The following is a 14710-nucleotide window of genomic DNA, read 5'->3' on the forward strand; positions in this document are numbered from 1 at the left end:
TGCTGTACTCTGTCCCTATGTTATAGTGTTAGGGTTAACACATTGCTGTACTCTGTCCCTATGTTATAGTGTTAGGGTTAACACATTGCTGTACTTTGTCCCTATGTTATAGTGTTAGGTTTAACACATTGCTGTACTCTGTCCCTGTGTTATAGTGTTAGGTTTAACACATTGCTGTACTCTGTGCCTTTGTTATAGTGTTAGGGTTAACACATTGCTGTACTCTGTCCCTATGTTATAGTGTTAGGGTTAACACATTGCTGTACTCTGTCCCTATGTTATAGTGTTAGGTTTAACACATTGCTGTACTCTGTGCCTTTGTTATAGTGTTAGGGTTAACACATTGCTGTACTCTGTTCCTATGTTATAGTGTTAGGGTTAACATATTGCTGTACTTTGTCCCTATGTTATAGTGTTAGGTTTAACACATTGCTTTACTCTGTCCCTATGTTATAGTGTTAGGTTTAACACATTGCTGTACTCTGTCCCTGTGTTATAGTGTTAGGGTTAACATATTGCTGTACTCTGTCCCTATGTTATAGTGTTAGGTTTAACACATTGCTGTACTCTGTCCCTATGTTATAGTGTTAGGTTTAACACATTGCTGTACTCTGTTCCTATGTTATAGTGTTAGGGTTAACATATTGCTGTACTCTGTCCCTATGTTATAGTGTTAGGGTTAACACATTGCTGTACTCTGTCCCTATGTTATAGTGTTAGGTTTAACACATTGCTGTACTCTGTCCCTATGTTATAGTGTTAGGGTTAACACATTCCTGTATTCTGTCCCTATGTTATAGTGTTAGGTTTAACACATTGCTGTACTCTGTCTCTTTGTTATAGTGTTAGGGTTAACACATTGCTGTACTCTGTCCCTATGTTATAGTGTTAGGGTTAACACATTGCTGTACTCTGTCCCTATGTTATAGTGTTAGGTTTAACACATTGCTGTACTCTGTCCCTATGTTATAGTGTTAGGGTTAACACATTCCTGTATTCTGTCCCTATGTTATAGTGTTAGGTTTAACACATTGCTGTACTCTGTCCCTTTGTTATAGTGTTAGGGTTAACACATTGCTGTACTCTGTCCCTATGTTATAGTGTTAGGGTTAACACATTGCTGTACTCTGTCGCTATGTAATAGTGTTAGGTTTAACACATTGCTGTACTCTGTCCCTTTGTTATAGTGTTAGGGTTAACACATTGCTGTACTCTGTCCCTTTGTTATAGTGTTAGGGTTAACACATTGCTGTACTCTGTCCCTTTGTTATAGTGTTAGGGTTAACACATTGCTGTACTCTGTCCCTATGTTATAGTGTTAGGGTTAACACATTGCTGTACTTTGTCCCTATGTTATAGTGTTAGGTTTAACACATTGCTTTACTCTGTCCCTATGTTATAGTGTTAGGTTTAACACATTGCTGTACTCTGTCCCTGTGTTATAGTGTTAGGGTTAACATATTGCTGTACTCTGTCCCTATGTTATAGTGTTAGGTTTAACACATTGCTGTACTCTGTCCCTATGTTATAGTGTTAGGTTTAACACATTGCTGTACTCTGTTCCTATGTTATAGTGTTAGGGTTAACATATTGCTGTACTCTGTCCCTATGTTATAGTGTTAGGTTTAACACATTGCTGTACTCTGTCCCTATGTTATAGTGTTAGGGTTAACACATTCCTGTATTCTGTCCCTATGTTATAGTGTTAGGTTTAACACATTGCTGTACTCTGTCCCTTTGTTATAGTGTTAGGGTTAACACATTGCTGTACTCTGTCCCTATGTTATAGTGTTAGGGTTAACACATTGCTGTACTCTGTCCCTATGTAATAGTGTTAGGTTTAACACATTGCTGTACTCTGTCCCTATGTTATAGTGTTAGGTTTAACACATTCCTGTATTCTGTCCCTATGTTATAGTGTTAGGTTTAACACATTGCTGTACTCTGTCCCTTTGTTATAGTGTTAGGGTTAACACATTGCTGTACTCTGTCCCTATGTTATAGTGTTAGGGTTAACACATTGCTGTACTCTGTCCCTATGTTATAGTGTTAGGTTTAACACATTGCTGTACTCTGTTCCTTTGTTATTGTGTTAGGGTTAACACATTGCTGTACTCTGTCCCTATGTTATAGTGTTAGGGTTAACACATTGCTGTACTCTGTCCCTATGTTATAGTGTTAGGTTTAACACATTCCTGTACTCTGTCCCTATGTTATAGTCTTTGGGTTAAAATATTGCTGTACTCTATCTCTCTGTTATAGTCTTAGGGTTAACACTTTGCTGTACTCTGTCCCTATGTTATAGTGTTAGGTTTAACACATTGCTGTACTCTGTCCCTATGTTATAGTGATAGGGTTAACACATTGCTGTACTCTGTTCCTATGTTATAGTGTTAGGTTTAACACATTGCTTTACTCTGTCCCTATGTTATAGTGTTAGGTTTAACACATTGCTGTACTCTGTCCCTATGTTATAGTGTTAGGGTTAACATATTGCTGTACTCTGTCCCTATGTTATAGTGTTAGGGTTAACACATTGCTGTACTCTGTCCCTATGTTATAGTGTTAGGGTTAACACATTGCTGTACTTTGTCCCTATGTTATAGTGTTAGGTTTAACACATTGCTGTACTCTGTCCCTATGTTATAGTGATAGGGTTAACACATTGCTGTACTCTGTGCCTTTGTTATAGTGTTAGGTTTAACACATTGCTGTACTCTGTGCCTTTGTTATAGTGTTAGGGTTAACACATTGCTGTACTCTGTCCCTATGTTATAGTGTTAGGGTTAACACATTGCTGTACTCTGTCCCTATGTTATAGTGTTAGGTTTAACACATTGCTGTACTCTGTGCCTTTGTTATAGTGTTAGGGTTAACACATTGCTGTACTCTGTCCCTATGTTATAGTGTTAGGGTTAACACATTGCTGTACTCTGTCCCTATGTTATAGTGTTAGGGTTAACACATTGCTGTACTCTGTCCCTATGTTATAGTGTTAGGTTTAACACATTGCTGTACTCTGTTCCTTTGTTATTGTGTTAGGGTTAACACATTGCTGTACTCTGTCCCTATGTTATAGTGTTAGGTTTAACACATTCCTGTATTCTGTCCCTATGTTATAGTGTTAGGTTTAACACATTGCTGTACTCTGTCCCTTTGTTATAGTGTTAGGGTTAACACATTGCTGTACTCTGTCCCTATGTTATAGTGTTAGGGTTAACACATTGCTATACTCTGTCCCTATGTAATAGTGTTAGGTTTAACACATTGCTGTACTCTGTCCCTATGTTATAGTGTTAGGGTGAACACATTGCTGTACTCTGTCCCTATGTTATAGTGTTGGGTTTAACACATTGCTGTACTCTGTCCCTATGTTATAGTGTTAGGGTTAACACATTGCTGTACTCTGTCCCTATGTTATAGTGTTAGGGTTAACATATTGATGTACTCTATCTCTCTGTTATAGTCTTAGAGTTAACATATTGCTGTATTCTGTCCCTATGTTATAGTGTTAGGGTTAACATATTGCTGTACTCTGTCCCTATGTTATAGTGTTAGGGTTAACACATTGCTGTACTCTGTCCCTATGTTATAGTGTTAGGTTTAACACATTGCTGTACTCTGTCCCTATGTTATAGTGTTAGGGTTAACACATTGCTGTACTCTGTCCCTATGTTATAGTGTTAGGGTTAACACATTGCTGTACTCTGTCCCTATGTTATAGTGTTAGGGTTAACATATTGATGTACTCTATCTCTCTGTTATAGTCTTAGAGTTAACATATTGCTGTATTCTGTCCCTATGTTATAGTGTTAGGGTTAACACATTGCTGTACTCTGTCCCTATGTTATAGTGTTAGGGTTAACACATTGCTGTACTCTGTCCCTATGTTATAGTGTTAGGGTTAACACATTGCTGTACTCTGTCCCTATGTTATAGTGTTAGGGTTAACACATTGCTGTACTCTGTCCCTATGTTATAGTGTTAGGGTTAACACATTGCTGTACTCTGTCCCTATGTTATAGTGTTAGGGTTAACACATTGCTGTACTCTGTCCCTATGTTATAGTGTTAGGGTTAACACATTGCTGTACTCTGTCCCTATGTTATAGTGTTAGGGTTAACACATTGCTGTACTCTGTCCCTATGTTATAGTGTTAGGTTTAACACATTGCTGTACTCCGTTCCTTTGTTATTGTGTTAGGGTTAACACATTGCTGTACTCTGTCCCCATGTTATAGTGTTAGGGTTAACACATTGCTGTACTCTGTCCCTATGTTATAGTGTTAGGTTTAACACATTCCTGTACTCTGTCCCTATGTTATAGTCTTTGGGTTAAAATATTGCTGTACTCTATCTCTCTGTTATAGTCTTAGGGTTAACACTTTGCTGTACTCTGTCCCTATGTTATAGTGTTAGGTTTAACACATTGCTGTACTCTGTCCCTATGTTATAGTGATAGGGTTAACACATTGCTGTACTCTGTCCCTTTGTTATAGTGTTAGGGTTAACACATTGCTGTACTCTGTCCCTATGTTATAGTGTTAGGTTTAACACATTGCTGTACTCTGTGCCTTTGTTATAGTGTTAGGGTTAACACATTGCTGTACTCTGTCCCTATGTTATAGTGTTAGGGTTAACACATTGCTGTACTCTGTCCATATGTTATAGTGTTAGGGTTAACACATTGCTGTACTCTGTCCCTATGTTATAGTGTTAGGTTTAACACATTGCTGTACTCTGTTCCTTTGTTATTGTGTTAGGGTTAACACATTGCTGTACTCTGTCCCTATGTTATAGTGTTAGGTTTAACACATTCCTGTATTCTGTCCCTATGTTATAGTGTTAGGTTTAACACATTGCTGTACTCTGTCCCTTTGTTATAGTGTTAGGGTTAACACATTGCTGTACTCTGTCCCTATGTTATAGTGTTAGGGTTAACACATTGCTATACTCTGTCCCTATGTAATAGTGTTAGGTTTAACACATTGCTGTACTCTGTCCCTATGTTATAGTGTTAGGGTGAACACATTGCTGTACTCTGTCCCTATGTTATAGTGTTGGGTTTAACACATTGCTGTACTCTGTCCCTATGTTATAGTGTTAGGGTTAACACATTGCTGTACTCTGTCCCTATGTTATAGTGTTAGGGTTAACATATTGATGTACTCTATCTCTCTGTTATAGTCTTAGAGTTAACATATTGCTGTATTCTGTCCCTATGTTATAGTGTTAGGGTTAACATATTGCTGTACTCTGTCCCTATGTTATAGTGTTAGGGTTAACACATTGCTGTACTCTGTCCCTATGTTATAGTGTTAGGTTTAACACATTGCTGTACTCTGTCCCTATGTTATAGTGTTAGGGTTAACACATTGCTGTACTCTGTCCCTATGTTATAGTGTTAGGGTTAACACATTGCTGTACTCTGTCCCTATGTTATAGTGTTAGGGTTAACATATTGATGTACTCTATCTCTCTGTTATAGTCTTAGAGTTAACATATTGCTGTATTCTGTCCCTATGTTATAGTGTTAGGGTTAACACATTGCTGTACTCTGTCCCTATGTTATAGTGTTAGGGTTAACACATTGCTGTACTCTGTCCCTATGTTATAGTGTTAGGGTTAACACATTGCTGTACTCTGTCCCTATGTTATAGTGTTAGGGTTAACACATTGCTGTACTCTGTCCCTATGTTATAGTGTTAGGGTTAACACATTGCTGTACTCTGTCCCTATGTTATAGTGTTAGGGTTAACACATTGCTGTACTCTGTCCCTATGTTATAGTGTTAGGGTTAACACATTGCTGTACTCTGTCCCTATGTTATAGTGTTAGGGTTAACACATTGCTGTACTCTGTCCCTATGTTATAGTGTTAGGTTTAACACATTGCTGTACTCCGTTCCTTTGTTATTGTGTTAGGGTTAACACATTGCTGTACTCTGTCCCCATGTTATAGTGTTAGGGTTAACACATTGCTGTACTCTGTCCCTATGTTATAGTGTTAGGTTTAACACATTCCTGTACTCTGTCCCTATGTTATAGTCTTTGGGTTAAAATATTGCTGTACTCTATCTCTCTGTTATAGTCTTAGGGTTAACACTTTGCTGTACTCTGTCCCTATGTTATAGTGTTAGGTTTAACACATTGCTGTACTCTGTCCCTATGTTATAGTGATAGGGTTAACACATTGCTGTACTCTGTCCCTATGTTATAGTGTTAGGTTTAACACATTGCTTTACTCTGTCCCTATGTTATAGTGTTAGGTTTAACACATTGCTGTACTCTGTCCCTATGTTATAGTGTTAGGGTTAACATATTGCTGTACTCTGTCCCTATGTTATAGTGTTAGGGTTAACACATTGCTGTACTCTGTCCCTATGTTATAGTGTTAGGGTTAACACATTGCTGTACTTTGTCCCTATGTTATAGTGTTAGGTTTAACACATTGCTGTACTCTGTCCCTGTGTTATAGTGTTAGTGTTAACACATTGCTGTACTCTGTCCCTATGTTATAGTGTTAGGGTTAACACATTGCTGTACTCTGTCCCTATGTAATAGTGTTAGGTTTAACACATTGCTGTACCCTGTCCCTATGTTATAGTGTTAGGTTTAACACGTTCCTGTATTCTGTCCCTATGTTATAGTGTTAGGTTTAACACATTGCTGTACTCTGTCCCTATGTTATAGTGTTAGGGTTAACATATTGCTGTACTCTGTCCCTATGTTATAGTGTTAGGGTTAACACATTGCTGTACTCTGTCCCTATGTTATAGTGTTAGGTTTAACACATTGCTGTACTCTGTCCCTTTGTTATAGTGTTAGGGTTAACACATTGCTGTACTCTGTCCCTATGTTATAGTGTTAGGGTTAACACATTCCTGTATTCTGTCCCTATGTTATAGTGTTAGGTTTAACACATTGCTGTACTCTGTCCCTATGTTATAGTCTTAGGGTTAACACATTGCTGTACTCTGTCCCTATGTTATAGTGTTAGGGTTAACACATTGCTGTACTTTGTCCCTATGTTATAGTGTTAGGTTTAACACATTGCTTTACTCTGTCCCTATGTTATAGTGTTAGGTTTAACACATTGCTGTACTCTGTCCCTGTGTTATAGTGTTAGGGTTAACATATTGCTGTACTCTGTCCCTATGTTATAGTGTTAGGTTTAACACATTGCTGTACTCTGTCCCTATGTTATAGTGTTAGGTTTAACACATTGCTGTACTCTGTCCCTATGTTATAGTCTTAGGGTTAAAATATTGCTGTACTCTATCTCTCTGTTATAGTCTTAGGGTTAACACATTGCTGTACTCTGTCCCTATGTTATAGTGTTAGGGTTAACACATTGCTGTACTCTGTCCCTATGTTATAGTGTTAGGGTTAACACATTGCTGTACTCTGTCCCTATGTTATAGTGTTAGGGTTAACACATTGCTGTACTCTGTCCCTATGTTATAGTGTTAGGGTTAACACATTGCTGTACTCTGTCCCTATGTTATAGTGTTAGGGTTAACACATTGCTGTACTCTGTCCCTATGTTATAGTGTTAGGTTTAACACATTGCTGTACTCTGTTCCTTTGTTATTGTGTTAGGGTTAACACATTGCTGTACTCTGTCCCTATGTTATAGTGTTAGGGTTAACACATTGCTGTACTCTGTCCCTATGTTATAGTGTTAGGTTTAACACATTCCTGTATTCTGTCCCTATGTTATAGTGTTAGGTTTAACACATTGCTGTACTCTGTCCCTTTGTTATAGTGTTAGGGTTAACACATTGCTGTACTCTGTCCCTATGTTATAGTGTTAGGGTTAACACATTGCTGTACTCTGTCCCTATGTAATAGTGTTAGGTTTAACACATTGCTGTACTCTGTCCCTATGTTATAGTGTTAGGGTGAACACATTGCTGTACTCTGTCCCTATGTTATAGTGTTGGGTTTAACACATTGCTGTACTCTGTCCCTATGTTATAGTGTTAGGGTTAACACATTGCTGTACTCTGTCCCTATGTTATAGTGTTAGGGTTAACATATTGATGTACTCTATCTCTCTGTTATAGTCTTAGAGTTAACATATTGCTGTATTCTGTCCCTATGTTATAGTGTTAGGGTTAACATATTGCTGTACTCTGTCCCTATGTTATAGTGTTAGGGTTAACACATTGCTGTACTCTGTCCCTATGTTATAGTGTTAGGTTTAACACATTGCTGTACTCTGTCCCTATGTTATAGTGTTAGGGTTAACACATTGCTGTACTCTGTCCCTATGTTATAGTGTTAGGGTTAACACATTGCTGTACTCTGTCCCTATGTTATAGTGTTAGGGTTAACATATTGATGTACTCTATCTCTCTGTTATAGTCTTAGAGTTAACATATTGCTGTATTCTGTCCCTATGTTATAGTGTTAGGGTTAACACATTGCTGTACTCTGTCCCTATGTTATAGTGTTAGGGTTAACACATTGCTGTACTCTGTCCCTATGTTATAGTGTTAGGGTTAACACATTGCTGTACTCTGTCCCTATGTTATAGTGTTAGGGTTAACACATTGCTGTACTCTGTCCCTATGTTATAGTGTTAGGGTTAACACATTGCTGTACTCTGTCCCTATGTTATAGTGTTAGGGTTAACACATTGCTGTACTCTGTCCCTATGTTATAGTGTTAGGGTTAACACATTGCTGTACTCTGTCCCTATGTTATAGTGTTAGGGTTAACACATTGCTGTACTCTGTCCCTATGTTATAGTGTTAGGTTTAACACATTGCTGTACTCCGTTCCTTTGTTATTGTGTTAGGGTTAACACATTGCTGTACTCTGTCCCCATGTTATAGTGTTAGGGTTAACACATTGCTGTACTCTGTCCCTATGTTATAGTGTTAGGTTTAACACATTCCTGTACTCTGTCCCTATGTTATAGTCTTTGGGTTAAAATATTGCTGTACTCTATCTCTCTGTTATAGTCTTAGGGTTAACACTTTGCTGTACTCTGTCCCTATGTTATAGTGTTAGGTTTAACACATTGCTGTACTCTGTCCCTATGTTATAGTGATAGGGTTAACACATTGCTGTACTCTGTCCCTATGTTATAGTGTTAGGTTTAACACATTGCTGTACTCTGTCCCTATGTTATAGTGTTAGGGTTAACATATTGCTGTACTCTGTCCCTATGTTATAGTGTTAGGGTTAACACATTGCTGTACTCTGTCCCTATGTTATAGTGTTAGGGTTAACACATTGCTGTACTTTGTCCCTATGTTATAGTGTTAGGTTTAACACATTGCTGTACTCTGTCCCTGTGTTATAGTGTTAGTGTTAACACATTGCTGTACTCTGTCCCTATGTTATAGTGTTAGGGTTAACACATTGCTGTACTCTGTCCCTATGTAATAGTGTTAGGTTTAACACATTGCTGTACCCTGTCCCTATGTTATAGTGTTAGGTTTAACACGTTCCTGTATTCTGTCCCTATGTTATAGTGTTAGGTTTAACACATTGCTGTACTCTGTCCCTTTGTTATAGTGTTAGGGTTAACACATTGCTGTACTCTGTCCCTATGTTATAGTGTTAGGGTTAACACATTGCTGTACTCTGTCCCTATGCAATAGTGTTAGGTTTAACACATTGCTGTACTCTGTCCCTATGTTATAGTGTTAGGGTGAACACATTGCTGTACTCTGTCCCTATGTTATAGTGTTGGGTTTAACACATTGCTGTACTCTGTCCCTATGTTATAGTGTTAGGGTTAACACATTGCCGTTCTCTGTCCCTATGTTATAGTGTTAGGGTTAACACATTGCTGTACTCTGTCCCTATGTTATAGTGTTAGGTTTAACACATTGCTGTACTCTGTCCCTATGTTATAGTGATAGGGTTAACACATTGCTGTACTCTGTCCCTATGTTATAGTGTTAGGGTTAACACATTGCTGTACTCTGTCCCTATGTTATAGTGTTAGGGTTAACATATTGATGTACTCTATCTCTCTGTTATAGTCTTAGAGTTAACATATTGCTGTATTCTGTCCCTATGTTATAGTGTTAGGGTTAACATATTGCTGTACTCTGTCCCTATGTTATAGTGTTAGGGTTAACACATTGCTGTACTCTGTCCCTATGTTATAGTGTTAGGGATAACACATTGCTGTACTCTGTCCCTATGTTATAGTGATAGGGTTAACACATTGCTGTACTCTGTCCCTATGTTATAGTGTTAGGTTTAACACATTGCTGTACTCTGTCCCTATGTTATAGTGATAGGGTTAACACATTGCTGTACTCTGTCCCTATGTTATAGTGTTAGGGTTAACACATTGCTGTACTCTGTCCCTATGTTATAGTGTTAGGTTTAACACATTGCTGTACTCTGTCCCTATGTTATAGTGATAGGGTTAACACATTGCTGTACTCTGTCCCTATGTTATAGTGTTAGGGTTAACACATTGCTGTACTCTGTCCCTATGTTATAGTGTTAGGGTTAACATATTGATGTACTCTATCTCTCTGTTATAGTCTTAGAGTTAACATATTGCTGTATTCTGTCCCTATGTTATAGTGTTAGGGTTAACATATTGATGTACTCTGTCCCTATGTTATAGTGTTAGGGTTAACACATTGCTGTACTCTGTCCCTATGTTATAGTGTTAGGGTTAACACATTGCTGTACTCTGTCCCTATGTTATAGTGTTAGGGTTAACACATTGCTGTACTCTGTCCCTATGTTATAGTGTTAGGTTTAACACATTGCTGTACTCTGTCCCTATGTTATAGTGTTAGGGTTAACATATTGCTGTACTCTGTCCCTATGTTATAGTGTTAGGGTTAACACATTGCTGTACTCTGTCCCTATGTTATAGTGTTAGGGTTAACACATTGCTGTACTCTGTCCCTATGTTATAGTGTTAGGGTTAACACATTGCTGTACTCTGTCCCTATGTTATAGTGTTAGGGTTAACACATTGCTGTACTTTGTCCCTATGTTATAGTGTTAGGTTTAACACATTGCTGTACTCTGTCCCTGTGTTATAGTGTTAGTGTTAACACATTGCTGTACTCTGTCCCTATGTTATAGTGTTAGGGTTAACACATTGCTGTACTCTGTCCCTATGTAATAGTGTTAGGTTTAACACATTGCTGTACCCTGTCCCTATGTTATAGTGTTAGGTTTAACACGTTCCTGTATTCTGTCCCTATGTTATAGTGTTAGGTTTAACACATTGCTGTACTCTGTCCCTTTGTTATAGTGTTAGGGTTAACACATTGCTGTACTCTGTCCCTATGTTATAGTGTTAGGGTTAACACATTGCTGTACTCTGTCCCTATGCAATAGTGTTAGGTTTAACACATTGCTGTACTCTGTCCCTATGTTATAGTGTTAGGGTGAACACATTGCTGTACTCTGTCCCTATGTTATAGTGTTGGGTTTAACACATTGCTGTACTCTGTCCCTATGTTATAGTGTTAGGGTTAACACATTGCCGTTCTCTGTCCCTATGTTATAGTGTTAGGGTTAACACATTGCTGTACTCTGTCCCTATGTTATAGTGTTAGGTTTAACACATTGCTGTACTCTGTCCCTATGTTATAGTGATAGGGTTAACACATTGCTGTACTCTGTCCCTATGTTATAGTGTTAGGGTTAACACATTGCTGTACTCTGTCCCTATGTTATAGTGTTAGGGTTAACATATTGATGTACTCTATCTCTCTGTTATAGTCTTAGAGTTAACATATTGCTGTATTCTGTCCCTATGTTATAGTGTTAGGGTTAACATATTGCTGTACTCTGTCCCTATGTTATAGTGTTAGGGTTAACACATTGCTGTACTCTGTCCCTATGTTATAGTGTTAGGGATAACACATTGCTGTACTCTGTCCCTATGTTATAGTGATAGGGTTAACACATTGCTGTACTCTGTCCCTATGTTATAGTGTTAGGTTTAACACATTGCTGTACTCTGTCCCTATGTTATAGTGATAGGGTTAACACATTGCTGTACTCTGTCCCTATGTTATAGTGTTAGGGTTAACACATTGCTGTACTCTGTCCCTATGTTATAGTGTTAGGTTTAACACATTGCTGTACTCTGTCCCTATGTTATAGTGATAGGGTTAACACATTGCTGTACTCTGTCCCTATGTTATAGTGTTAGGGTTAACACATTGCTGTACTCTGTCCCTATGTTATAGTGTTAGGGTTAACATATTGATGTACTCTATCTCTCTGTTATAGTCTTAGAGTTAACATATTGCTGTATTCTGTCCCTATGTTATAGTGTTAGGGTTAACATATTGATGTACTCTATCTCTCTGTTATAGTCTTAGAGTTAACATATTGCTGTATTCTGTCCCTATGTTATAGTGTTAGGGTTAACATATTGCTGTACTCTGTCCCTATGTTATAGTGTTAGGGTTAACACATTGCTGTACTCTGTCCCTATGTTATAGTGTTAGGGTTAACACATTGCTGTACTCTGTCCCTATGTTATAGTGTTAGGGTTAACACATTGCTGTACTCTGTCCCTATGTTATAGTGTTAGGTTTAACACATTGCTGTACTCTGTCCCTATGTTATAGTGTTAGGGTTAACATATTGCTGTACTCTGTCCCTATGTTATAGTGTTAGGGTTAACACATTGCTGTACTCTGTCCCTATGTTATAGTGTTAGGGTTAACACATTGCTGTACTCTGTCCCTATGTTATAGTGTTAGGTTTAACACATTGCTGTACTCTGTCCCTATGTTATAGTGTTAGGTTTAACACATTGCTGTACTCTGTGCCTTTGTTATAGTGTTAGGGTTAACACATTGCTGTACTCTGTCCCTATGTTATAGTGTTAGGGTTAACACATTGCTGTACTCTGTCCCTATGTTATAGTGTTAGGGTTAACACATTGCTGTACTCTGTCCCTATGTTATACTGTTAGGTTTAACACATTGCTGTACTCTGTTCCTTTGTTATTGTGTTAGGGTTAACACATTGCTGTACTCTGTCCCTATGTTATAGTGTTAGGGTTAACACATTGCTGTACTCTGTCCCTATGTTATAGTGTTAGGTTTAACACATTCCTGTACTCTGTCCCTATGTTATAGTCTTAGGGTTAAAATATTGCTGTACTCTATCTCTCTGTTATAGTCTTAGGGTTAACACTTTGCTGTACTCTGTCCCTATGTTATAGTGTTAGGTTTAACACATTGCTGTACTCTGTCCCTATGTTATAGTGATAGGGTTAACACATTGCTGTACTCTGTCTCTATGTTATAGTGTTAGGTTTAACACATTGCTTTACTCTGTCCCTATGTTATAGTGTTAGGTTTAACACATTGCTGTACTCTGTCCCTATGTTATAGTGTTAGGTTTAACACATTGCTGTACTCTGTGCCTTTGTTATAGTGTTAGGGTTAACACATTGCTGTACTCTGTCCCTATGTTATAGTGTTAGGGTTAACACATTGCTGTACTCTGTCCCTATGTTATAGTGTTAGGGTTAACACATTGCTGTACTCTGTCCCTATGTTATACTGTTAGGTTTAACACATTGCTGTACTCTGTTCCTTTGTTATTGTGTTAGGGTTAACACATTGCTGTACTCTGTCCCTATGTTATAGTGTTAGGGTTAACACATTGCTGTACTCTGTCCCTATGTTATAGTGTTAGGTTTAACACATTCCTGTACTCTGTCCCTATGTTATAGTCTTAGGGTTAACACATTGCTGTACTCTGTCCCTATGTTATAGTGTTAGGGTTAACACATTGCTGTACTCTGTCCCTATGTTATACTGTTAGGTTTAACACATTGCTGTACTCTGTTCCTTTGTTATTGTGTTAGGGTTAACACATTGCTGTACTCTGTCCCTATGTTATAGTGTTAGGGTTAACACATTGCTGTACTCTGTCCCTATGTTATAGTGTTAGGTTTAACACATTCCTGTACTCTGTCCCTATGTTATAGTCTTAGGGTTAAAATATTGCTGTACTCTATCTCTCTGTTATAGTCTTAGGGTTAACACTTTGCTGTACTCTGTCCCTATGTTATAGTGTTAGGTTTAACACATTGCTGTACTCTGTCCCTATGTTATAGTGTTGGGTTTAACACATTGCTGTACTCTGTCCCTATGTTATAGTGTTAGGGTTAACACATTGCTGTACTCTGTCCCTATGTTATAGTGTTAGGGTTAACATATTGATGTACTCTATCTCTCTGTTATAGTCTTAGAGTTAACATATTGCTGTATTCTGTCCCTATGTTATAGTGTTAGGTTTAACACATTGCTTTACTCTGTCCCTATGTTATAGTGTTAGGTTTAACACATTGCTGTACTCTGTCCCTATGTTATAGTGTTAGGGTTAACATATTGCTGTACTCTGTCCCTATGTTATAGTGTTAGGTTTAACACATTGCTGTACTCTGTCCCTATGTTATAGTGTTAGGGTTAACACATTCCTGTATTCTGTCCCTATGTTATAGTGTTAGGGTTAACACATTCCTGTATTCTGTCCCTATGTTATAGTGTTAGGTTTAACACATTGCTGTACTCTGTCCCTTTGTTATAGTGTTAGGGTTAACACATTGCTGTACTCTGTCCCTATGTAATAGTGTTAGGTTTAACACATTGCTGTACTCTGTCCCTATGTTATAGTGTTAGGTTTAACACATTCCTGTATTCTGTCCCTATGTTATAGTGTTAGGTTTAACACATTGCT

General features: G+C 37.9%; 1 protein-coding gene across 2 annotated transcripts in view; it reads left to right on the forward strand.

The window, feature by feature from the left end:
• The window catches only part of LOC144350125 (uncharacterized), a 220638-nt gene that overhangs the window by 91876 nt on the left and 114052 nt on the right, over positions 1–14710 (forward strand). The window lies entirely within an intron of this gene.

This window comes from Saccoglossus kowalevskii, chromosome 1 (genome assembly GCF_978046115.1).
Source record: "Saccoglossus kowalevskii chromosome 1, keSacKowa6.1, whole genome shotgun sequence".
Taxonomy (NCBI): Eukaryota; Metazoa; Hemichordata; class Enteropneusta; family Harrimaniidae; genus Saccoglossus; species Saccoglossus kowalevskii.